The sequence below is a fragment of the Rhinolophus ferrumequinum genome, chromosome 12 (genome assembly GCF_004115265.2).
Source record: "Rhinolophus ferrumequinum isolate MPI-CBG mRhiFer1 chromosome 12, mRhiFer1_v1.p, whole genome shotgun sequence".
Lineage (NCBI taxonomy): Eukaryota > Metazoa > Chordata > Mammalia > Chiroptera > Rhinolophidae > Rhinolophus > Rhinolophus ferrumequinum.
In genome coordinates, this window is record NC_046295.1 from 37,684,009 (window position 1) to 37,711,035 (window position 27,027).

Here is a 27,027-nt window from a genome sequence, read left to right on the forward strand (position 1 = left end):
TGGGTCTCTTGAATAAGTGATCCAAAATTATATACTTTTGTAACTCAAACCAAAAAGCAAGCTCTAACACAAAAGTTGAAAACAGACTTCCACATGACTGAGAAACAGGACTAACGTGAATAGCAGCCAATTTCTATATTTGGAGCCAATGTGATTAGCAAGAAAAGATGCTGGCATGTCTTTAAACACCAGTTTACCTTATCATGTCATCTTGAAAGGCTGTCAGCATATTTGTGACCTTTTTCACATACACTCTTGTTAAATCCTCACAGCAATCTTAAGAGGAAAGTGCTCCCCCATGTCATAGGTGAGGAAATTGAGACTCAGAGAGACTAAATGTCAAGTTTAGAGTCACAGAGATGGTAAGTTATAAAACTAAGAATCATGATTCTTAGTTTTATAACTTGATCATGAAGGATCATCATGTAACTTTAAATCCACTTTTGCCCCCAGGTGAGAAAGGACAGGACACATTTTAAAGTACTGCTTTTCACACAACAGGTAAATAAATTTCTTATAAAGAATTATATAGGCAGAGAAAAAGAATCAGGGCAATAATCAAGTCAAAGATGCAACTTCCCCTTTCTTTGATCTAATAGACGCTGGCCATATTCTCTCCCTTTGCCCTTCGCTCTCTATCTTTTTCCCTTTCTTTCCCCTTTTCCCCTCTCCCTCTCTCCATCCCTCCCTCATACGCACACTGATGTGGATTCTGTCACATACTTTATTAAATGGGAATAATAATTTGATGATAATTTTCTACTGGAACTCTCTTTCTGCTTATAACAACAGATTTTTAGTTGCTAATCATAACTGGATTCACCTAGAGATTTTACACATATGTGGAAATCTTGGGCAGAATCTAGGATTATCGTTTCCAAAGGTATTTTCACTGTAGCAGAATACAATCCTAAAGATCAGATTCCAGCCATACGATGAACATATATAGCATTGTATCTGACTGACATATTTCCTTCAATTCAATAATACTGCCCATGTCAGAAAACATCGTTAAGTCTTAGGTTCGAAAGCCTTAAAATCAGGGCATACTTACCATAAGACTCCTGCTCTAGTGTCTGGTAACTGTGGGCAAGAGCTCATGTAGTGACTGAAGCAACAAAATGATGCTATCTTATATCAAACTAAATACTCTACATTCTTCAGTACCATGACATTTATTGATAATAGAGCAGAAGGAGTCATAGAACATCAGACCTGGATAACACCCAAGAAACCATGTCATACAACATTTCCATTTTATAGATGAATATACTCTCCAGGTGGCCAGCAGATTAGCAGTGCTTATCAGGTACTCTGTGAATTACATTTATTTCCTTAGCTGACTGCAATCTCTTGGAGGACAGGAAATATGTATTTTTTCATCTTTGCATTCATAGCACCCAACAACTTACATGATTCAGCACGTGTGTATTATTAGTGTTGGCTGAATGAGTCAAGAATTCATAAAATGGATTCTCCTCAAGCATGAGTAGAACAAAGGCAAAAAAGTATATGACTGCTGTTTAAACACAACCTTTACCACGGTTTACACTGTCATTGAGTGTTCATAATTGGTTTGCAAAGCTGCCCAAGAATACTATTGTGACAAAGAAGATGAACAGGAGAGAGAGGATCGCTGGAGCCTCCCCAAGTCCAGAAATATCTTCCGATCCTTAGTAGCTCTGAGCCCTGTGTATGGACCAGAGTCCCCTCTCATAACCTCCTGTGACCCAGCAGATGACAAACAAGGCTAGTGCCCCTGGTACAACTTCCAAGCCACGGTCTTCCTAAATGCACAGAGTGAGAGAACAAGCTACTCACACTCTCTCTCCAGGTACACAACACTCTCGTTAGGAATGCACCCAGCATGATGGCATCAGGACTGTGTCTCTAGATAAAGTGTGGACTAACCAATCACATATGCTATTCACAGCGTCTCTGCACCTACAGAAAACTCCTCAGTTACAGATCCGGGAGTTTACACTCTGACTGGTTGTTATAAACTGCCATTTGGAGTTACGGTGCTTCTCCATCTTCCCTGGACCACAGCATCTGCTTCCTGTAGTTTGAGGCTTGAGGCTGAATGTCTTAGCTTTTATTAAAGAGATGCTAAAGAGTTGATATCAAGTTAGGATTTTGCTCAAATGTTATAAGGGTCAAACTATGATTGAAAAGAGGTGATCTGTGGAGAGCAATGGACAACCATCCAATGCTAGCACTTCTGGGAATACCAAAAGAACCTAGCCTGCTCCAACAGGTGGATTTATCAGACACACCACACACTGTTTGCCTCCCCAGTTAATGTCCCCCTCCCTTCCCACACACACACAGCAGAGAAGCAGTGGATTTCCAAAGTACAGAAGGATTTCATCTACAATATGAGTCACATTGACAGCCTTTGAGACAAGATCACCAGGGTAAATATGAAATATGAGATTAACACTACAGCCAGACAGAACAGCACAAAACACATCACCTTCTGGATTTCAAACCAAAAACTATACAGTACATGAACCAGTCTTGCAAAAGATTTAAATAATGGAATGTGATGTTTAATTCTGTGTATCTGAAACAAAACACAACCTTTCTTAAGTTCCCTCAACCCTTCTTTTCTTTAACAACGTCTGAATTCCCTTCAGAAGTCATCTTTAGTTCTGAAACAATCTGGGCCTAGTACCATCTTTTTGAGAGGTTCTATCAATGTTTTTGAAGTGCTGTAATGTATTGATCATTATATCTTGCCTGCTTCCAAGAAGGATGTGAGGGAAATCGTTTCATGGGTGTCCTCTCTGTGTAGCATGCAACTTTCAGGAGCGCAACAGGAATACAGCCCTGCAAGTAGCCATTCTCAGCCCTGAAATTGTGCTGGCTGCTCCAGCACTGCGGGACTGGCTTCATCTGGGAGATGGTGATGGGCGTCTGGACATCGAGAAGAGTGGGAATGACCACAGAGGGCATTAGCCAAAGAAAAGATATACTGTTTTACTGAGAAAAATAAAATACCCAAGTGACCAAAGTGAAGAAGCCAAAGGGGCCTACAACCCTGTTTATATTCTGACTTATCTTACTTCTTTGCTACATCGCCGGAAACTAAACCTGTCCCAGGTTTGTCACTAGGGTGTCCTCGGACACCTTGTATTTCATCCTGATCCTTTCCTCACCTTCTCTCTTCACATTAGGCCATAGGGTATAATGACCAAATGCTCAACATTTGACTGAAATAGGGAGACTCTGAAATTTTGAACCAAGGAGGAAAATGTTTTCAATTAATTTATCAATACTCAGAAACTAATTAACCATGTGGGTCTAAAGACTGCCTGTCATTACTACTGTCTAGGTGATTGCCACTAGATTTCAAGCAGGGCTTGAATTCCTCCACAATTGCTTTTGGAGAATATAATCAAATCATTAAGGGATTCAAGTTAATTCAAGAGGCATTTATTGTAAGATTACTAAAAAATGATAAATGGGTATGAATCAAGTCTCTGTGTCCAAGTAATTAATGTTAAGTTCTCATCTAACACTTCTTTGACAAGCATGGATGATTGGTATAGACTGAAAAATTGCTATTAATAAAAATATTCAGGCAGCCCACAAAAATATCTATTTTTCACTCTGTTTCTCAAGTCTGAAGAAAACCTTGGTGAAAGGAGTCTGGGATACCAGTTTCTATTCCCAGATCTATCCCTAGTCCTGTAACCTAGGGCAAGTCATTTAAGGTCTTTTACATTTCCTCATCTTTCTAATGGGCATAGCAGTACCCATTACAACATGGGAGCTTGTCATGATAAATCCATATCTATGATAAGGTACATGAAGCTGATTTTCAAAATACGAAAGATTACTCAGTGGATCTGTTATTTTTATTATGCATCATGTATTGCAACACAACACAGATCTCTTTTATATTTTAACTACTCCCTTCTATGCTATCAAACAAAGAAATACATCTATATCGTCATGTTCCAGAGGCCAAGACCTTCCACAGTCACATATGGACAACTCTGAATGCCAAAAAAGTGTAACAATCAATAGCACGGACTTAGCAGGTTTTGAAACTCAGCAAGAAATGTAACTTCTCTGAGCCTCAGTTTCCTTATCTGTAAAAGAGTGGTGACAACAGAGCTGTGGTGAGGTTGAAACAAGATAAAGCAAGAAAAGTGCCTGACATTATTGAATAAGTGTTAGCTGCTCTTTGATATCTTGGGCTTTGCAGCATCCATGAAGGGCACCAACAGCAAGAACCCCTCAATCAACAATGTAGTTAAACTTAGTTATCTGCTGCCTTAATTGTTCATGCTCATTACATGTATATCTTGTCTCTTAAATTAGCACCTGGAGAGATGTGACTAGGTCTTACAATTTTCTGTATTTTGTACAGTATCTAATGTGATTCTGAGCATACAGTAGACAGATGAAAATAGTTTTAATTATCTGACAATTCTTCAATACTTCAATTCGTCAGAAGAGTTGGAGTATTCCAAAGCCCTATGACTGAGCTGAGCCTCAAGGATTTGAGTAAAGGGCTCAAAGGGGCCAAGAAAATACAGCTTTAACTACCATGTTTCCCAGAAAATAAGACCTAGCCGGACAATCAGCTCTAATGCATCTTTTGGAGCAAAAATTAATATAAGACCCTGTCTTATTTTACTGTAATATAAGACTGGGTATAATATAATATAATATAATGCCTGGTCTTGTATTAATTTTTGCTTCAAAAGACTCATTAGAGCTGATTGTCCAGCTAGGTCTTATTTTCGGGGAAACCCAGTATTAATAATTACAATAAAGTCATATTGGGGTAGTCAAATTATACAACAAAAACGTATCAAAAAAGATGGACTGTTACCTCTTAAAATATCTGTATTTAAAAGCAAAAGAAACTTTTCATTAATGTTCAGATAAGATAAACCACATGTTTATTTTGCCTCATAAGTAATAAACATTCTTGAAGGTGATCTAGGTTATAATGTAGACTTATGATAAATGTGACTGGTATGTGATTTGCTAACAGTGTTACTGCACATAGCTACCACAGCTCTCTACTAAGTAGCACATGGAGGGGAAAATATCAAGCAAGAGTGACCCCAGTAAACACTGATTATACTTTTTAAATTTCTTATCATTTAAGTTATATCCTAAAAATAATGAAAAATAATCATGGTAAATAAATTTTTATACAACTTATTGTGCAGACAGTATTTATAAAATAAAGTGTAACATAGTATGGTAAGAGAATAGAAAATTCTGCTTAATTGAATATAGTAGTCAAATGACATAATCAGTACATCTGGATAACTGATAACCTCTTCAACATGAAGATTATACTACCGTGTTTCCCCAAAAATAAGACTTAACCGAAAAATAAGCCCTAACATGATATTTCAGGATGACATCCCCTAAACATAAGTCCTAATGCGTCTTTTGGAGCAAAAATTAGTATAAGACCAGTCTTATTTTCAGGGAAACACAGTATATACATTCAAATCTTGGACAACTGAAAAGATATTTCAGAGTCTTGCGGTACCTCACAGTTAGTATTTTAAATATTATTTGTAGCTACAAATTTTAGAAAAATCAAGCTTTTATTCTAACTGGCTCTTTATGATTTTGGTTAGGAATAATAGAGCTTTTACTGGAAATATTTCTTTGCTAAAGTCTCTTTAATCCAAAGGAAAATTAGTCTAGATCAGAGATTTTTGAATGTTATTTGTTTCTGTTTTTAACAGTGAAATCATTTGCTCAAGTGAATTCTTACACAATACTGCAACTGAGCTAAAAATGGCATTTTATTAACATAAATAACTTCATGTTTTAAAAAATTTACTTATAAAGTCACTCAGTGAGGATACATTCTGTTTTGATGAACCAAAAAATGTAAAATCGGGCTATAAATAAAAGTTACAGTGTTATATTTGTTTCATTATCAATTTACTCATACATTTCATTTTAGTTGCACAATTTCATGAAGAACTTCCTTCATACCATTCTACATGACTGCATCATACCACTGAGCATTCATGTAGAATTTTACAGAATTTTTCAGAGACCAGTGCAGTGCCCACAAGCTTCTGATTAATAGCACATTTACAAGAATTTAAAATGTATGTGCAAAGTAAAAGATTGACCCAGAAAAACACAAATGAAGCTTTGCTAGTTTCTAAGTGTGACAACTTTTATGGAACACCTTCTAATAGGTTTTCTTAAACAGTTTTTAAATAATTGAAAAAAATCTATGTTAATAAAGTTTGGATCAAAATTTAGAGGATTCCTAAAGAGCTTTCAAAAAAATAAGTGGTCTATGTTAACCAACTAGTCAATATTAAATCTGGTCCTTTTCAAGTGTACTACTTGGACTCCTCGTGGATCTTTTGTCTCCACAGGGAAGAGAAGGGAAGAATTTGAACTGTGGAACAAACAGCACTCAAAAAAGATAGTGGCAATAACATTAAACAGAGATCACCAACTCAATTACATGTAGAATCCTGGCAGGGAACATAAACGGGTTAAGGGGACTGGACAAGGCAGCTGTGGACCAGAGTTCATGACCCACTCACAGGGAGCCAGTCAGCGTTCAGCTCGAACACATGGCTGTGCTGTGAAAACTCAGGGACAGGGAAGAACAGATGACTTCTAAAATGGCTCCCTACTGCATTCAAGCCCTTGGGTAATACCCTAGCCTTGCCTGTGGGCTGGACCTACTGACTTGCTTCCAACGAAAAAAACAAACCAACAGCAACAGTAAAAACACAACAAAGGTGTTGGAATGGCATTTCCAAGATTACATTACAGAAGATTGTGACTTCTGTCCTGCAGACCCAGTCTCTGGCTCTTATTTGTTTGTTTGTTTGTTTGTTTCTAAGGAAGCAAATTGCATGTGATGAGCTGCCCTATGGAGAGATCCAAGTGAAAAGGAACCGAGAGAGAGGACTTTAACTGACTCCTTCCGACAACCTTGGCGGCGAGCTTGGATGATCCTCTTCCAGTCGAATCTTAGGAGGATACAATGGCAGCAATCCTAGCAGATTCTTTGAGTACAGTTTTGTGTGAGACCCTAAGCATCTGGATTCCTGACCCACAGAAACTGAGATAACAAAGACTGCTGTTTTAAGCAGTAGATAGCTAATGCAGACTGTCACCAGTTTCCATTTTACCCAAAGCATCTAGAAATCCAGATTCATGTGTATGCAATCTCCTAACTTTTAAAGTTGGAAAACAATTTATTTAATAGATAAATATGTAGCCACATCTAAAGACTAAAGGGGGTTAAAGACTTCCAGTTTCTCACTAATATACTCACAAGAGAAATGCCTGCCAGAGATGATGACCAAAAGTGAACGTGTATTGATAACCATGTGGAACGAGGGAAAAGTCTCAAATAAAATAAAATTGAATTAAATTAAAGTCTATGAAATAAAATAAAACCTATTTATTCTTCTAGTTTTAAGGTATAACATGACAGAGATAGTGTATTGAAAGGAAAGAAATTTCTGTTGCAAGTAGGTATGACAATCAATAATAAAATCAGAGGAAAAAAATCCTAACTAACTGAACAATTCACCAGAGAGAGACCTTGAATCAATCAAAGCTCTAATATTAAATCTGCTTAACATTTTGCTTGTGTGTTTCTACTGAATGGTAATAGGCAAGTAGCAAAGTAAACCCGAAGGATTATTTTTTCCTTTTTAAATCTGAAAATCTATACTCTCGTAAATATACATGAGTTGCTAACAGTGAGAGAAAAGACACCAATTTCTAATACAGAAATGTACTAAGGGATATAAATCATACTAAAATATTTTAAGACTAAATGTTTTTATACATCTGGGCCACAGAATTACCGTAACATCATCTGCTCTATTACAGATGATGGTTAATCCCCTCTTACTCTCAAGATTCATCATCACTTCTATGAGAATGAATCCCAAATACACATTTCTATTCCCGGCCACATCCTTAAACTGTAATTCTTTATCTCAAATTGTATTTTCTCTTAGCCATCTTATTTCTTATTCAGTAATCATCTTTCTCCACAAATTGTCTCCCCTTGAACAATGCCACCATAACCATTTCCATTCAGTTACCAATTCTGATTAAAGAACTTAAAGACTATTTAATCAAATTATCTTAAATTATCACCAATATTACTTCTTTTATATTTCTACATGAATGCCACTGGTTCAAGCCCTAAGCAACTAACACATGAATTAACTATGTTATTTTCTTCTGTTCATCTTTTTCTTTCCATCTATTTATTCATTGTTAGTTTATACACATTGGTACATAATATCAATACACAGACATATCAATATTGAGTTCCTTAAAATATCACTGAAAAAAATATCAATCATTGCTGATAAATGTGATAGAGTTTTGCCCCACATTACAAAATGCAATCACCACGGAATCTTTACCTGTCACAATGAGCTAGGCAATGTCAGGAAGGAGATGATGGATAACCAAAAATTATGGATTAAAGCAACTATAATCACTTCTAATGACCTGGAAGTATATTAATAAGTTTGCAGAAATGAGACATATGGTCATGGCTCACTGGGAATCTGGGGTCGGCTCTTCTCCTTGGCAAGATTTGCTACTTAGCATAGATTGGTTATTACAGATTGCAGTCAACCCAGGTGCTTCCCTGAAACTCTGGGTAGAAGTTTGGCTAACCAAACTCTTTTAGATTACATTTATTTCAAGATATCAGAAGACTACTTACACAAAACCAATATTAATTAATTAACTTTTCATAAAGTGAGTAGACATTCTTAACCTGAACAACTAGTAAATTCTCATATACTGCGTGCTCTTAAAATAGAACACAACTTTATCGTCTTCTCATTATATGACTCATAGCAAACACTGTATAACTTGACGGAGCTGCACATGAAAGTAACTCCACACCACTGATATAAAACTCTTCTGAAGACAATTACCAAAATTGAATACAAGATTTTTCCATTTGAAATAATATGAAAAAGAATTCACAGATTCATAATTTATAATGCCCCTGGGACCAATAAACTAGATTATTTGAAAGAATAAGCAATCTTTTTATAAATGAGTTATTCTCTTATGGATTTACAATATATTTTCCAAATCTTCAGATTCATTTTATAAACATGATGAATATCTGGGTAAGGTTTAATATCAAGTAGAATCTATTAGAACCTAACATTTAGAAACGAGTTTGCGGCTTTAATACTAAGTATCTTTAACCCTCTTAGAAGTGGGAAGACATGGTGCTCTTTGGCTTCAGATTCTGTATGTAAACAGCAGAAAAGCAGCAGACACATTTACCAAAGTCAGGCCAGTCATTAAGGGATCAGTGAGAAGGATCAATCCAGCAGAAAACATTCAAGGTGGTAGTGCCTCTAACCTACCAATCAATTCATTAAGAAGCATCAAACTCTTAGCGTATTACCATACTCCAAGACCACCAGGTATTTTCTGATGATTCAGCTTTAACAAATAACCAGAAAACTCACTTCTGCCACCTAGGAAGCACCAATCAAGTAGGTAGGGCAGCGTGGTAACATGGGACAACACACACTTTGGAGCCAATTCCACTGGGATTAGTCTTGGTTCTGGATTTCTGGATTCAACTCATGGCACAGTTGTTTATATCAGACTGTATTGTATCCTGCCAATAATAATTTTTAAAATTCTATGCAAAATATTTTTAAATGCATTTGGAGGTATTGGAGAGTGACCAAAACTAAGACAGAACTCGAACAAATCCATTCCTTGAAAGAAGGAAGTAACACTGAACGAAATCTACAGGTACTCGTATAAGCTATTCCTCTGAGAGCACCATCCATTCTTTCCAGAGCAAGGGCTAGATAGAACTCAAGCAGAAAGTAGTCATCTTAACAGACTGAGGAGGCAGATGTCCGAGTCGGAGATTGCCAGAAAAACTATAAATCCAGGATAAAACTCCCTGAAAGGAGGGAGCCACAAAATAGGGAATCCCAAATCTGCATAAAATTTCCTCTCAAAATGTTTAGATCGCTCCTACCCGCATATGTTTCCAGCAAGACTCCAAACATCCCAGGAGAAAAACAAGATAAAGAAGATAAAAGGGCTGACGAGAGACTTCATCAATGGCCCACTACACAAAGTCAGAAGGGCTTGGTAAATACCTCAGTCATTCCACTGAAGCTCTCAGTTTGCTTGAGGAGTAGAAATCACATTTCATGACAAAGAGATGTTCCTTAGATTAAGGGCAAACTTGATATAGAGGCACTCCATCAAAATTTGAGGACTCCAGAAGATAAAGGTGATCTGCCAGTAATTTCAGTGACTGCTAGAACAACACTCAACACTCTTCAGAGGAACATGATAGAATCCAAAGTCTCCTCAGAGTGTCATACTCATCACGTCCAGTATACTACCAGAAAAACATGAAAACATGATTTACGGTCAAGAGAAAAATCAAAAGAAACTGACCCACTGATAAGACAGATTTTGGAATGAGCACACATGAATTAAAAAGAGAAAATAGAACGTATGTCAAACTATAAGAAAAAATGAATTTCTAAATAAAGAGATGGAGATTTCAGGAGACACTGTAAAAGTAACCAATGGATCCTAGAATTGAGGAAAAAATCAATACTTAAAATATTTCATTGTGAAAAACCTCTGATAAAACTCAGCAGCTATTTCTAATAAAACCGTTGATAAAGGGGAATGAATGAATGCTTTCTTACAGCATACACACACACACACACACACACACACACACACACCTCAGTCTAAGATTCAACATCTTACTTGATAGGGAAACAGTACAAACATTTCTATTAAGGTCAAGAACAAGGCAAGAACTCTAATATCCACTGTCCCAGGACTACTTAACATTGTACTGGAGGTATTACCTAGCTGATGCAATTACACATAAACGACAAAATAAAGCTACCTCATTTTCAGATAACATGATACAATACTAAGAAACTAGAGAATCAAGATAAATCTAACTTAAATGATAAAAGAATTAGACAAGTTCCAAGAAAAATTGAAGAGAAAACTCAATTCCCAATAGCCACAAGTAAAGATAAACACTCAGAAACAAACTTAGCCAGATCAAATCAAAATCTTGAAATTACGAAAACATCCATAAAAGATATCAATGGAGACTTGTATTAATGGAAAATATCCCTTTTTATTGATTTTAAAGTTTTACTGTCATCAAGATCTAAGTTCTCTTGAAGTTTGTATAAATTTAATGTGATCACAAAAACATTTTTTTCCTGGAGCTAGACAAGTTGATATTACAGTTCAAATGGAAAAACAGATGTGCAAGAATAACTAGGAAAACAGTGATAAAGAACAGCTATAAGAAAATTCTAGCTCTATATATTATTTAGACATTCTACAAAGACTTAAAAATTAAATCGTTGTGGATACTGGTGCATGAACAAACAGGCAAACCACTGGAATAGACTAGAAAGCCCTGAAATAAGTCTAACAACTTACAGAAATTTAGCATACACATATGATAAATGTGGCATTTAAACCTCTTATCTTCACACAAATGGGGTTGTCAGAGGTTTCTTATATAGAACTTCAAAAGCACTAACTAAAAAAAAATTGTAAACTGGATTTCATCAAAATTAAAAACTACTATTCATCCTAAGACCCTTTAAAATAAAAGTGCAAGTCACAGACTAGAAGAGAATATTCACAACAAACATATCTGATAAATGACTTATAACCTAAATATATGAAGAGCTCCTACAATTCAGTAAGAAGACAAACCTAAATTTAAAAATGACAAACTAAAACACAAAAGTTATATGAATGTTTAATAACCATATACACAATGTTTAACATTATTAATCATCTGGGAAATGCAAATTCAAACTGCAAACAGCACCGCACACACACACTTGAATGACACACATTAAAAAGACTAACTACACAAAATGTTGATAAGAGTACAAAATAACTGTAACTCTTACCTAGTAGCATAACCACTTTGTAAAAATGTTTAACATATTTTCCTTAAACAATTACCCATTCATGTATCAAAAGACTTCATAATTAAATCATAAAAAGAGTTGCTTAATAATATTCATAGCGGTTTTACTCAAATATCAAATCAGAAATACCAAATCAGAAATAATGCCTATCAATAGGTGAATGGGCATACAATATATATTCATATGATGTAATACTACTCAGCAATAAAAAGGAGTGAATTGATACATAAAACAAGAGATGAATCTCCAAATCATCAGGCTGCATGAAGACAGACACAAAGGAGTACATACTGTATGATTCCATTTATATGAAGTTTGGGATGAGGCAAATCTAAACTAAACATATTAGGACAAATTTAAACATATTAGAACAATGGTTACCTCTGAAGGGAAAGAGAGCTTTCCGGGGCATGGAAATGCTGGCTATCTTGATTGGGGTTGTGATACAGAGATGCATGCAGTTCTCAAAGTTTATCAAACTGTACACTTAAATCTGTGCATTTTATTGCATGCAAATTAAACCTCGATTTAGAAAAGAAATTTTAAACATTGGCCTCTTCCTGTTACCTTTTTTACTTACATTCGCTTAATCTGTCTCTCCTGATCTATAAGTTTTACCAAGAACAGGTCCAGGTTTTAAGGGTTTTTCTCCTGTTTCTACACTTTTAGGGACTTATTTTAAGGAAAGAAATGTAATATTACAAGTACAAAAGTAGGCACAGAGCCTAATTAAGCTCCATTAGCTTCATGGTACACCCATTACTGATTGCTACAGACCTTACCTATGGGGAGTTCAAACTCTTTGTAAATGGAGCCAGTGTCACTATTAGCTGTTGTAACCAATTAAAAAAAAAAAAAAGCAATATACTTTTTTAATTAGAAAGAGGTTCCTTCTGGGAAAAAGAGGAGCCAGAGGAGGCAGAGAGGAGATAACAGGAAAGAGGGTTTGGCTTGAGATGAAGTAACAACAGAAAACATAAAATTTAAGATAAGTGGACAAAGACATCTCCATCTTGGTGTCTAGGTGAAATAGGAAAGCAAAAAGAGACAACCACCAACTTTGTACAGAAGGGAGCAGAATAGAGTAGGATCATTGCTGGAGTAAAGGAGATCAAGATACAAAATTTGTTTTCTATTTCTGTTTCCTGGAACTGGACATTTAGAATGTAACATTGCTCCTTCACTTGGCAAAAAAATGCGGCACAAACCATGTGTGAACTCTAATGAGAGAAACTGCCATTTCTGGTAGGTTAGGAAGTCTGGCTATAAAGCAAAGCCCTAAAGGAAGGATTCCTTGTAATGAAAAGGTAGACAATGTGCAGTGACTAACATGCTCTACTTTCCACATGATAGTTCTAATTTATTCCTTTTGTTCCAGTATCACGCCTGGTTTAACATTTCAGTGGTTGAAAGGTATCCCCATTTGGACAATAAATTCTATGGTAGTCTAAGAATGATGTTGCTGAGAAGACTACCCATGATAACAAATTCAGAAATGTCTGACACATAGCAGAGATTTTGTGAGTGTCCATTCCTGCTACTCTCTCTGGAATTCTCTTTTTCATCATCAATATTCTCCTGTGCATTTGCATTTTTTCTTCAATGAGTTGCAGTTTTGCTTTGTTTTCTACCTAGGCATTTCCTGTCTAGTCATAGAGGATCTTCATTCATGGATTTTACATAGTTCAGTTCAATTTTCTAGACAACTTACTATTATTGGAAATAATGGGAGAGAATGGTTGATTTTAAAATGAAAACTTTTCAGTGGACGCTGTGGTTATAGCTTTAAAATTAAAGAAGTAATAAATCTTAGATCAAATAGCTTAATATTTTGCCACCAAATTATATATCCATTATCTGCAGTTTAGCATGAAATTTAAAAGAAATTAATGACTAAAAACCTTAAGTTAAAAGTTAATTTTTAGCAGTTTATATTTAAAGACCATGCTGTTAATTGCTCATTTCTTGAAAAGTTCAAAAGACGTTTATAATAAAGCTAATTTCGTTGCATTTTTACTAAGAAATTTTTTGCTCCCCTTTTGTTGAGAACAAAGTCAAAATGAACAACTCTATTAAATTTTAAGGAATATTTTCCTTTCTACAAAAATTTCATGTGACCTAGAGAAGTAAAATTTTTTTGAAATTTGTTATTTGTTCTGATTATGGATAAGGAGTATGAAGTTTAAAGCCCTAAAAATAATTAATTTTCCTTAGTTTTTCCCTAATGGTAAGAGTTTAAAAGTTGTCATATATAATTCTGAGGTGATGTTTAATGCACTTAGTCACTAGAATGTTCTTAGTTAAAGCTGATCGTAAATCTGGTACCAGCTTAAAGATTTACTGTTAGCGATTGTTCAGTAGTTAAGATTTAGCAATCTTATAGAATTGTACACCTGAAATCTATGTAACTTTACTAACAATTGTCACCCCAATAAACTTCAATTAAAAAATAAAAGTAATAATAAAAGATTTAGCAATCTAAAAAAAATCAAAAAATAAAATAAAACAAAATAAAGCAGAAACGAACATAAAAAAATAAAAGTTGTCATATATATGACATATATAATATATATGTGGTAATAAGTCAAATAAATGTTAATAATTATTCAGTGATTACCCCAAAAAGGTTTTGTGACTATTTATAAATCATTGCCACAGTTCAGTAACAGTTGCTGTATCCATTAAACGAATATTTTCTGTTATTTGTGACTGAATATCTTAGAGCAGCAAAATTGTCTGACTTCACTGCTTTCTCCTGGGTAGCTGCTGCTATACTAAGCACTATCACAAACATTATAGCTCATTTCATCCTCAAAATAATCCAGAAAGAAAAGCATTATCGTTCCCATGTTTGCAGGCTGAAAAACTTTCAAAAATTCTTTAGTTCCTGTAGTCATTTTCATAGTTTGACAGCTGACCTTTCTGAAAACAGTTTTTACTATTTCTGATGGAATGATGAATGTAAGTTTTCCCGGGATTGGCCACTGAAACTGTTTTTGAGCTATATCCTAAATAAAGCTATTTATTTAGGAATAAATAAATATGTTAGCCAACATGTGAAATCAAAAGCAAATAAAACATCGTATCTTTAAATCCTACCTTCCTGGGCTTCGGGCATATAATATATTCGAGAATACCAACTGGCTTTATATTAGCGGCAGAAAAGGCCTTTGTTTTGTTGAAGATTGTCTGTTTCAACAGAGCTTCGGAATAGAAACATGGAGAAGGAAATAATATAAAATCAGAAATGCATCTAATGTCAATATTATGAAAGCTTTGAAATTACCTCTCTGCTATTCTAGAATCAAAATAAAATTCATTCCAATATTTGTGACAAGGAAAATTATAAAATGATTTGTTTTCAATATCAAGACCTTGTATTCTTTTGAAGACTCAATAGAATGTATCTGGTAGAGAGGCAGGACTTCCCCATCTTAAAGCAGAAAAACATATGTTTCTAGAGGACTTATTGAAATTGGACAGACTCGTAGAGTGGTTCCCATTCCAGAAAACTAGTAAAGAGAAATTCCATTAAGGGGACCTTTAGCATAATGTTCTGTGAATGGTTTCCTTTCACTAAAGGAAACTGGAGTGGAGACTGACTTTAGGTTTTTAAAATCCCAAGACATTATTCTTCTATAATATACTGACTTTGTAAGTCTGCCCAAAAAATCCTACTTTTAAATAATGCTTTTTCATATGTGCATTAAAAAATACGATTGCAATCAACAATTATTCAAATGTCTTTTCTTTGGACCAATTTTCTTTCTAAAGCATATTTGAATGGGAGTCTCAAAAGCAATTCACCTACCTATGTTGTGGAATGCTTTCCCCAACACCACTGGTAGTTACACTCTGCTACAGAACCAGGACACACTTATCTCCTCCACTCTGCTGTTTACCCCAGAGAGGAAAGAAGAAAGGGAGAACCTGGAGTCCATCACTCCATCGTAAAAGTGTTTACATTGTGGTCATATATGTGAACCTCAAAAATAACCTGCTTGGAAGCTAAAAAATTAACATATACTCTGACTTAGGAGTTTTTAAGTATTCTCTTCAAAGTGTATGTACTTGAATTGTGGGTTTTCCTCCAGATATTAATAATTACCTTCTCTCTATCAGCAGGTTGGAGAACATATCAAATTGATTTTTTTCCCATTTTCCTATTTATGATTTATCTTCCCGGAGAAGTCAGGATGAGATATATCCACAAATAAATGAGCAAATAGCTTATATATTGCATGAAAATACAAATCGTAATTTTTATACTGTTCCAATTCAATCTGTCAAATATATTCTATGTCAACTACTGGTCAATCATGACACTAGAACTGTGGGTAATTACAAAGAAACTATTATAGTTTTCACAAAAATTCTTCTTCAATGGCACTATTTCCAAACCTTTCACTACTCTGGTCATTTTCCGGACGTCTAGTTGATCAATGTGCCAATGAAAGTGCAGATTCTGGAACTTCTAAAAAGACTCCAGCTATTATTTGACTAGTGCCTGAGTAGAACAGGCTCATTACCTTCCTTGATTGTGGAATTATACTATTATTAATATAGCCTTTTGTTTGTATTCTCAGTTTCCCAGAATAATTGAACCCTGGACTTACACTAAGATTATTGTCATCTAAAATCCTCAGATGTTTTGACATGAAAGGTTGCCAAATATACTTGACCCAGTCTATTGCTTTTCCACTGATTCTTTGAATTTCTGTTCATTCTGGTCATGGTTTGGATTTCCCCTCTACATATAAGAAGTGACCAGCTCTGTCATTAAACTTGTAAGTCATCTACCAAGCTTCATGTTACCCAACTAAATAAGCATTATCTTTAGTCATACAGCAGAAAGAGTGTGTCTTCTGATAAAAATACTTGAAACTTCAATGATAACTGATGTGAAAGATATTTGGGGGACAGGATGATAACTCCACACACATTATGGTGATTAAATCATATTGGTATCAACCTGCATGCTCATGAAATAGCTATTTCTGAAACTTTCCGGAAATCAGAAATGGCTAGAAACAAGTGCTTTTTAAAATACAGACTTCCAGACTGAAAAGGCCACGAGTGTGACAGTATCTAATTGAGTGACCTTTTCTTACAGCAAGTAATCCTTTTAAAAGGTGAGCCTGCTGAGCTACCCTGAAGAACTTGATAAAAAAAAATAAATAAATAAATAAATAAGATGTTCCTGTAGAGAGCTACCAATATATTTGGCCCCTTTAATAAACTCACTGGAGCTAGAAAATACTAGGTTATGGGATACAACCTGAGCTCCAGCTTTCTTATGGCTAAATGACTACTCTCCATTTAGAAAGTCATCATTAGTCCTAATTGTAAGCTTAGACACACAGTGCTCTAGCTATAATTGGATTCATGCAAACAAATTTAGTTATTACTGCAATGTTGTCTGTTTTTCTTTAATCTTCTTTCTGAAATAATCATTATACACCTTAGATGATCATTCAAAATGAGAAAGAAGGCAACTATAAATGGCAAAGATTGAGTAATTTAAATTATATGTATGATTAGTCAAAGAACTTGACATTTAGGTTGTTTCCAATTAAGTGACTGTCAATAAGAAACTTAATAAATCATGGTCTTTTGGTGAAATACTATAAAGCAATGAAAATGAATGAAGCAATAATATATTTCAACATAGATTGATCTTCAAAATATAACGTTAAGGGAAAAAAGCTGTGGAAAAATATGTACAGGAAACTATATACAGGAAGTTATGATTTAAGTAATATTTAAAATGTTCAAATTACTATGTTTTTATAGTATATATAGAAAAAATTTTTGAATGCCATAAATGTTATAATTTTCCATGTAAGTGTATAACCCTAAAAATATATAGTAATTAGGACATTTTAAAACATTGTTTAAATTGAACACCAAATGAAACTGAAACCAAGTTCAATAAAAAGTGTAATGGGAAGGGGGTGGGTGATTTAAAAAAAAGGAGAAGGAAATGAAATAGAGAAGATTTTGTCAAGTGAATAGTGTACATATAGATGCTCATTATATTATTCTTTTTTACCCTTTTATATATTAGAAAAGTTCCAAAATACAAAAGAAATATTTAATAGCACATTTTTAAAAGAAAACTGACTTAAGAATTTCTCCCATGAGTACTCTGAAAGTAACTCAAATACAGTATAACTCCAGATATTTTTTTCATTAAACAATGAACTTTTCTTTCCTAGAAAGACTAGCATCACAATGTCACTGAGACCATCAAAAAATGATCCTGTTTATATTCCTTTTAGGATGTTTATTGATAAAAATGGGATACGCTGCTATCACAGCATTTGGCCTATGAAATTAATGCAAAATACCTACAAATGTTATCACAGTACTAACAGATACTTGCCACATGGTTCACATGTGAAAGAGAATACCTAAATGAACATTATTCATCCTACGATGTAAGTCTGCCACAAGTCTTTGAGAATTAATCCAATTTCCCAAAACATAGTTTTTCAAACAAGAAATACGTAGGTCCTATTTTGTCACATCAGCATTTCCTCCAACTTATGCCCGACTGGTTGGCCCAAGCCACTCCCAGACTGTTCTCAGAAGGTCTAGCCTGACTAGCTGAGACACCACCCAAATCCACCCAGAGCAGGAAGCTCCCTGGGAGGTTGTCATCTTTCATATCTAATTAAGTTCTTTTCCTGCCCCCTTGCAAAATGATTCAAAACTTCCAGGCGGGGCCTCAGAACCACCCTGCCTAAATGTGGGACTCCTGGAATAAAGACAACCTTAAATTCAGAGTTCACAGACCTACCTGGCATTCAAACTATTTCATTCACAATATAAATGCCCAGGCCCCATCCACACCTACCAAATCAGAATCTCAAGTGATGCTTAAGCAACCAGGCCAGTACCAGTCTGAAGTTTAAAAGCCGCTCTAGATTTCTCACACTTGTTCTCTGCTAGAAACACTCTTCATTTTTCACCTACTTCCTTCTCCCTGTACCTGGTATTCATCCGACAGGGTATATCTTGAATGTTTCTTCTTCTAGGATGACCTACATATACATACACACACACACACACACACACACACGTGTGTTAACTGTATCCGGTTCTACTCATAGATCAGCATTTCTCACATTGTATTGCATAAGAGCTGTCTAAATCCCTTTGCTCCTCTACTACACTGCAACTCTATGAAGGCAAGAATTGGGCTTCTCTTCATCATAATTATATTCTTAGTGTCAAGAACAGTGACTGGCGCTCAGTAAGTTCACAGTAAATTCATGGTGAGCAAATGAGTGAATGCATAAATTTAAGTGAGGTGCATCGCCAGTATGAAGCCCTGGCTTTTTTCCTCACCTAATGTCTAGGTATTTATACATGGCAAGCATTATGATGAAAGGGTTGCATTAGGAGCAAAGGCTCAACAGTCAGGCCACCTTACCACTAGTTGTGCTACTTTGGGCAAGTTACTTCAATCTTCTGTGATTCTGTTTCCTTCTCTAGAACTGTATGAAGAACACATGCAGAGAAAACACCTAGAACAGTGTCTGTCAATAACTATTTACTATTACACTCAACATTTGTTATTTTTTATGTTCCCTGCATGCAGTTCTCATACCCAACCTGAGATACCCCTCCTTTATAAGCATTTGGCACTGTTATAACATAAAGCATTCTTCCAATTTTCAGGACTGCCTATCCTCCATGAATTATCGACCACATCTACTGATGAACAAAAAGTTGCAAATGTCCTTAATCATAGTAGTTTCCAGCTTGAAGTGTGCTTAGAAAATATCTGTTTCAATTTTTTATTAAATGTATTGCAATGACATTGGTTAATAAAATTACATAGGTTTCAAGCACACAATTCTACAATACATCGTCTATGTGATACACTGTGTGGTCACCACCCAAAGTCAAATCTCCTTCTATCACCATATATTTGACCCCGTTTACTCTATTCTACCACGCCCCTCAATTTTAAAGCAGATGAATGATTGCCTAACGTGTAAATGGTTAGTGAGAAACCCTGGCCTATAACCCAGCTCTTCTGTCTCCCAGTCTTTCCACTCCATCTCATGGCCTCTCATTTCAAATAACTGCTAACTTAAGATCTAGTCCACTCACCATCTGCCATAGCTATAGTCCGTATCTGTTATTTCCACAAGCTCGACCCTCTCTACTCCTGAAATACTGTCACTTCTTGCTGACATTTGACATTCTGATGTATGAAAGGACTCATTACCGCCAACCCCTACCTGTCCCCAAAGCTGTGGGAAATGGGCAATGGGGAGATAGAAAATCAAGTTGCCAATGGCAATAAAGAAGGGTCCAGACTTAAGAAGATTCATCCTGTAATAAGAGATGGCCTTAGATAAAATGTGTTTAAGATGCCCTCATTTCAATGACTCTATGTTGCCACTTAGCAGATCCCAAGCATATTTGCTACATCCCCACCACTCACATACTACTTAAGTGCATGGTATTCTTATGAAATTGCTACCATTGATTTATGGATTCAGCATCATCCCTTACAGTAGACTCATGACCCAAAACCCATGGATTTGACTCACGGATACTTTAAACAAGCTTCAGATCGAGCTCTGCTTCCTAACCCCACAGACATTTATCACGCATTTCCCAGAGCTCTTTACCCAAATATAATTCATCTTTAAACACAAAACATTTTATTTTAAAATATAATTGCATAATAATTAACCAAAGATACAGCTTGTCAACTTTTTATTTAGTCCTGAATATTTTCTTCTATTTACACAAAAATCTTTGTTTTTAATCAAATTATCATCTTTGTAGTAAATCCTCAAACTTGAGACAGCCCTGGTACCAAAATGTCTTATCTTTCTCATTTCTAAATTATCTTTTGTTACAATCACCACTAAGAGACTACTCATATCCTATACAAAATGCTCCACTTAGGTAAAAGGACTTGGTTTATATTTCCATCCCGAGGCTCACAAAAGCCCGGAACCATTTTCTTCCATGAGATGACAAATAAGTAGATATGCAGAGGCCTGAAACCACTGAGTCTATAAATATCCTTGTGGCCCCTTTCCCAATAGGATCTCCTCATTATTCAACAATTCTTAGCAGGTCAGACTATTTGGTTTCAACCCATAGACAAGTCTGGCTTAGCTTTTTGCGCCGCTAACCTTTCTTAAACCCATAGCAACTTCTGAAAAGAAGTATCTCAGTTTCAAATTTGAAAGGGGAATGTAGTCGTCATTGGGCCCTTTGCCATATACTATTTTCATGTCTGTTGCTTTCAGACTTCATGGTCCAATTATACTTGATGGTCCCTGTTATGGGTTGAATTTTCCCAAAATATATGTCCAAATCTTAATTCATAGTACCTATCAATGTGACGTTATTTGAAAAAGGGGTCTTTGCACATGTAATTAAAACAAGGTCATATGAGATTAAGGTGGGCACTAATCCAATGACTGGTGTCCTTAAAAAGAGGAAAATGTGAAAGCAAAGACACAGATCCACATAGGGAAGAAGACCACGTGAACAACAGAGAATGGAGTTATGTTTCCACGAGCCAAAAAATGCCAAGGATTGTTGATGACCACCAAAAGCTAGGAGAAAGGCATGGAACAGACTGTCACTCAGACCTTCAGAAGGAACCAATCCTGTCTACTCCTGGATTTCAGACTTCTCCCAGCTCTGTGAGAGAATAAATTGGTTGTTTCAAGCCATACAGTTTGTGGCTAATTCGTTACGGCAGCCCTAGCAAAATAATACAGCCCCCCTGTGGATATTAGTCATGTGACTACTTTTCGCCAACAAGCTACAAGGGGAAGTACATGTATTTCTAACAGGCAAAGATGACTCCCAGCTGACGTGAGACCCTCCAAAATCTCTTTCCCTCTGGCTTCCATCTGTAACGACCTACAATGGACATGGACACGTGGCATGAGCTAGAACAGCATCTTTGTTGCTGCAAGCCACTGATATTTAGGGTATTTTTGCCATAGCCTAATACAGCTTCTCCTGATTTTTCCAGGGGCTGTAACTATTATATCCTTTAAAAGAACAGAATACCCTGAAAACTTAAGATTTTTAAGAGACACTTAAATCTTCCATTCGATTTTTAATAGACAACTGAATCTTACATTAAAGTCCAAATGACCTAAATCATGGCACTTAGAAAAGGCACACTCAGGTACAACAAAATCTGCTAGCTAGTGGCTGATTAAGCTTCAATGTGCTCTCATTCCTGGAGAAATCCCTAATCATGAAATTTCAGGCAATAACCAGCAGGTGGGTCTCTCTGCCACACTTAAAATCACGCCAAGTAGGTGACTATCCATTCAGCCAATGGAAACAGCTACAGGGCCTGAGGCCCAGATTATCAAGTACTTTTAACTGGCCTTTTTTTTGTGTGAGGTCTGTGACCCAGGAAACTCAGAGGTCCATGTCTCTAGACTCTAGGATGTAGACTAGGGAACTGATTAGGAGGTTGGGCTTGAATTCAAATTTCAGCTCCTTCCCACCTATGTAAGCATGTTGCTTTGTTTGGCAAGTCTTCCATTTTCACAACTATAAAATGAGGATAATAATTTTATTGGGTTGCTGTGGGAATTAAATCAGATAATCCACAGGAACCACTTGAGTCAATGTTTGGCACATAGTAAATTCTCAATGTTAGCAATTGTTATTATAAACAATATAACTTTCTGACATAGTAACACAAAACCCAGAGACTTCTACCATTTTCTGTTTACTACACACATTTAATTGTGAATCTTTCTTACTCCATTCTGTTTCCCAGCCTTGAGCCCCAAGAAGAGAGACTAGTAAAGAGCAGAAACCATGACATGAGTAGACCAAATGGGGACAAGAAAATTCTCCCAGAGCAGCTTCTGGGATATCATGAGGTTGATGGCTTAATGGCACCCATGAAAAACAAAATAGTGGAAAAAATATAGTAGGATATAAAAGAACAGAGAGCCCACCCTCCAGCAAATCACTGTACTCAGGGTTAATCACAATGCTAGGTTTGCTATGGGGGGAAATTGTTTTTTAAAAAAGGAACATACTGCTCAGTAAAAATTGGTTTCTTTTGACTCAGTTTCAAACACTGTAAGCTTTATTTCTTGCTGCAGCACCAGTTCTGTATAGTCTGTCATTCATAAAGAAGGAAATGGCACATGTAAAGATACAATTTCATGTCATCTGTCTTCAATCCAAAGTGGTAATACTTCCTAAAAAGCATGTTCACATTCTTAAAGTGCCATTAGTCTAAACAGCGAGATAGTCTAACTTGACAGTGAACTGAAGCTCAGCAGTTCCAAATACAAGGATAAGCAAACGTGTTTTATTGTGCTGAAATTCATAGCAATTCTATCAAATACGAAGATTGCAATATTGTCCCCTCACTTTGGCATAACTTTGCATCTATCAACATTGTCTGGTCTAGTCTCTAATTAACAATAGCATGTATTTGCCAGATGTTTTGCTGGAATTGGGAACACCGTCTGTGGTGAAGTCACACACCCAAAATAACTGCCCTTCCCTGAAATACAAAGCATGCCCTCACTTCACTGGGACTAGGCTCAAACCAGGCTTAACCACTTCATACTCAAATGATATGCTATCCTTGAAAGAAATACATCTTTTTTTTAAAATCATTATACAGAGACAGCCAGAGTCAAATAGCGTGTTCAATTCTAAAGCTTTTCCCATGAATCTGTGATAAAGGAAAGTGATTCGAAAAGCACTCCGAAAGCAATATGAAAGACAATACTCCATATTGCACACAAATTTCAGTTTGTCAAAATGTCTAGATTACTCTCCACATTTCTGTCCCAGATCTTAATGCAACAAGGGTCTTGGGGAGTCAGAAAAAAACAAGTGAACAATATAGTGAAAGTAAAATACTTATTTTTAGGAGATGTAATACTTCCTCAACAGAACCTAATTACTGACTAGAAGATAAACAGATATTTTATCTTCAATAAATTAGATAAGCTCTGGTTCAAATCTCACTCTTGGCAAAGTAAGCTGAGAGTTCAGTAATTATCAGAATGCCAGTTTGCTTTGTTATCAAACATTATCATTCCCAACAGTGTTTGTTGTTGTTTCTCTTAATCCTCTTGGCTTTATCTGTAAACAATTCACTCATTGGTAAGTTTAGTGAGGCCAAATTATGGTCTCAGTCCCCACATGGATCTGTTAATTCTACATCACTTTCAAAAGCACAGACTTAAGCCTTAGACCAGCTTTTAGAATGTGTTTGTGTGTATCTGTGTGTGTGTGTGTGTGTGTGTGTGTGTGTGTGTGTGTGTGTTTGTAAGCATGCTTGCATGTGTTTGTTAGGCAAGGCAAGGTAAGACATACAGCTAGATGAAAATAACCTATCACTACAAAAACAACTAAAGGATTCTACCCTAGTGGTTGTGGGTAAGAATATAATCTCCAAAATTAGGGCTGCAAAGCATACCCATTTGCTCAAGCTTTCTGTTCTCTTTTTCAGGTTAAATGAACCATGGGCCTAAATGCTTTACAATCTACTGACAATACCTCTAATTACAGGATATTTCAAATTTCAAACCCTAAGTATGGAGGTACTAGAAAGAAAAGAAAGAATAAAACATAGGGCACAGGTAGAAGGTCAAGAAAGAGCAGAAAACAAGGCAAGGTGAAAGGGGAGGGAAGTCAGAAGTTTTAAAGCTGGGATGTGAGATCCCTCTTTTACCAAGTATCTGATTATAGGGATGTAGATAAAAGTGACAGATTCAGAAATTATTTTCTTCCATGAAAGAACAAAATTTGTTTAATACAGAGATAGTAAAATTTTTCAAAAAAGATCAAAAGAGGAAGAAATTTCCTATTATATGTTAAGTCATATAACAAATCCATAGAGTTTACAACAGCACAGTTCTGGAATAATAATGAATAGAACAAGGAGATATAGCAGAGAATACAGAAATGGAAGCATTTAGATGGGAACTTACTATATGTTAATCTGGAAAAAATAAATTATTTTGTAAATAGTGTTGGGAAAATTAGCTCTATATATGGAAAAACATAATTAGACTGATACCATATATTATATTCAAAATGTAAATGCAAACAGACCGAAGATATAAATGTGGAAGGAGAAAAAAATAATAAAAACTACAAGAAAATGTAGGTGAATGTATTGGTGACCTGAGAATCAGAAAGATTTCGTCAGACAGACACAGCACAAGTCATTAAGAGAACAATTTATAGATTAAACTTTATGGAAATTGCAAAAAAGTTTTGGGATTATGAGGGCTTACAACACATAGATGCTATTGCCAAAGAGATGAACAGGTATATCCTATAGTTCCCAATCATGTGCCAGCTTCAATCATACCTCAGGGCCCTTAAAATTGTCCCCCAAATAATGACTTTTATGCATCAAAATAAATTCCAAAACCTCTATTGACCATTTGTTTAAGAATTCAGTCATACATCTTTTGATGATATGGTGCCTCATGGAGCCCTGAAACCAAGAATAAGTGTCGTTTATCTAAGTGCTAAGAATTGGAGTCAGGGGAGGATTAATTACAGCAATTATCCTGCTCTATCCAAAGAGTGAGAATGACGGGATGGAAATCAAAATGTAGAATAAAGAACAGGCTTAGAGTTTGAAAGGAAGGTAATGACTCTCTTAGAATTTACACAATCCATTTGGATTTGGTGGACAGTCAAGTAATGTTTAGTAAGGTAAAAGGGGAAATGTGTTTTTGTACTGTGTCTGTAATCATGTATGGTTGTATCCATGAAGGAATCTTGAATGGAGGTCATTGAAATGTTGACAGAAAATTATGAAATATGTCTAAGTAAATGCCTATTATTCCATAATATAATTTTAAACACACTGCATTAAATTTTCAGTTTAATTACTAGTGACAAATATCATGGTTAAACTCCCATAGTTCTGAATATGCCAGTATTTTTTATTATTTCCCTGTGTTTTCTTAATAACTTTCTCCTTGGGCACATATTTCCACCCAGGATTTTAAGATGTTCCTAGAGCTTCAAATTAAGCAAAAAACAGTGGTATTTTAATGACTCAGGATAATAGAAAGGTTACACAGGTCGTATATCATGATTTCCAAGCAAGAGTGTCAAGATGGCTTATGAATGCCATTTAAAAAATTTAATTTAGCATCACCCTTGATTTCAGTCACAACACAAATGCCTATAATGTCTTACTGTTTTTAACCCATTTTAGAACTCTTCGTGGGTATTTTTCTACAGATGGATTCTTCCACAGAAGCCTTTGCAACTCAGGGTCTTCAAGACCAAATTTAATATTCTTAACACTCATATTTAATAGCTGACACAATATCATCATTTTTGTTAACTGTAACAGTGGAGTTTGCAGAAAAATGCTCCAGAAAAATAGTCAAGAAAAAGACTGCCAAAACATTGAAAATTGTGGAAGCTAGAAGGTAGATATATGGGGGTTCATTATATTATTTTTTGTTTACATTAGAAATTTTTTCATAATAATTTTTTTTAATTAGACATTGACAAACGTTAGGAAAGAAAAATTCTGCCTACTTGACTTTTCCCTTTGTGGCTGGCCCTGAAGAACAGGTCACTGTTACCCTTATCTGGTTAAAGCAAATTTCAGCAAGGGTAGCCAGTACTCTCCTAGTCGAAAAATATACGAGTTGAAATTAAAGTTTCAAACTACCACCATTCAGAACGATCTTTTCTATTCAATATTAGTGCCTGTCTCTATGACTACAGGTAAATCTTTAGAACATAACAGATAACAATTCTTATAACCTGTAATTAAATACATGTTCTGCTAACATAATGAATTAGATCTAAAGTTCCAAATTAAATAGTACCTATACCAACTAAAGCTAAGTGACTTGGGAACACAGATTACAGCTCTAGTTAATGATTGCATGAAATTTAGTCCAGGACTTCTGAAGATTAAAAAAATAATAACCATTTTAGGAATTAAGCTTAGTAGGCATGGGTTTGGAAAATCAGACTGGCATTTCATTGGGATTTTAAGAATATAAATGGTGAT

At 35.5% G+C, this 27,027-nt stretch overlaps 1 protein-coding gene across 7 annotated transcripts in view; it reads right to left on the bottom strand.

The window, feature by feature from the left end:
• The window catches only part of TRPM3 (transient receptor potential cation channel subfamily M member 3), an 817,113-nt gene that overhangs the window by 636,799 nt on the left and 153,287 nt on the right, over nucleotides 1-27,027 (bottom strand). The gene's annotated exons all lie outside the window — the stretch shown is intronic.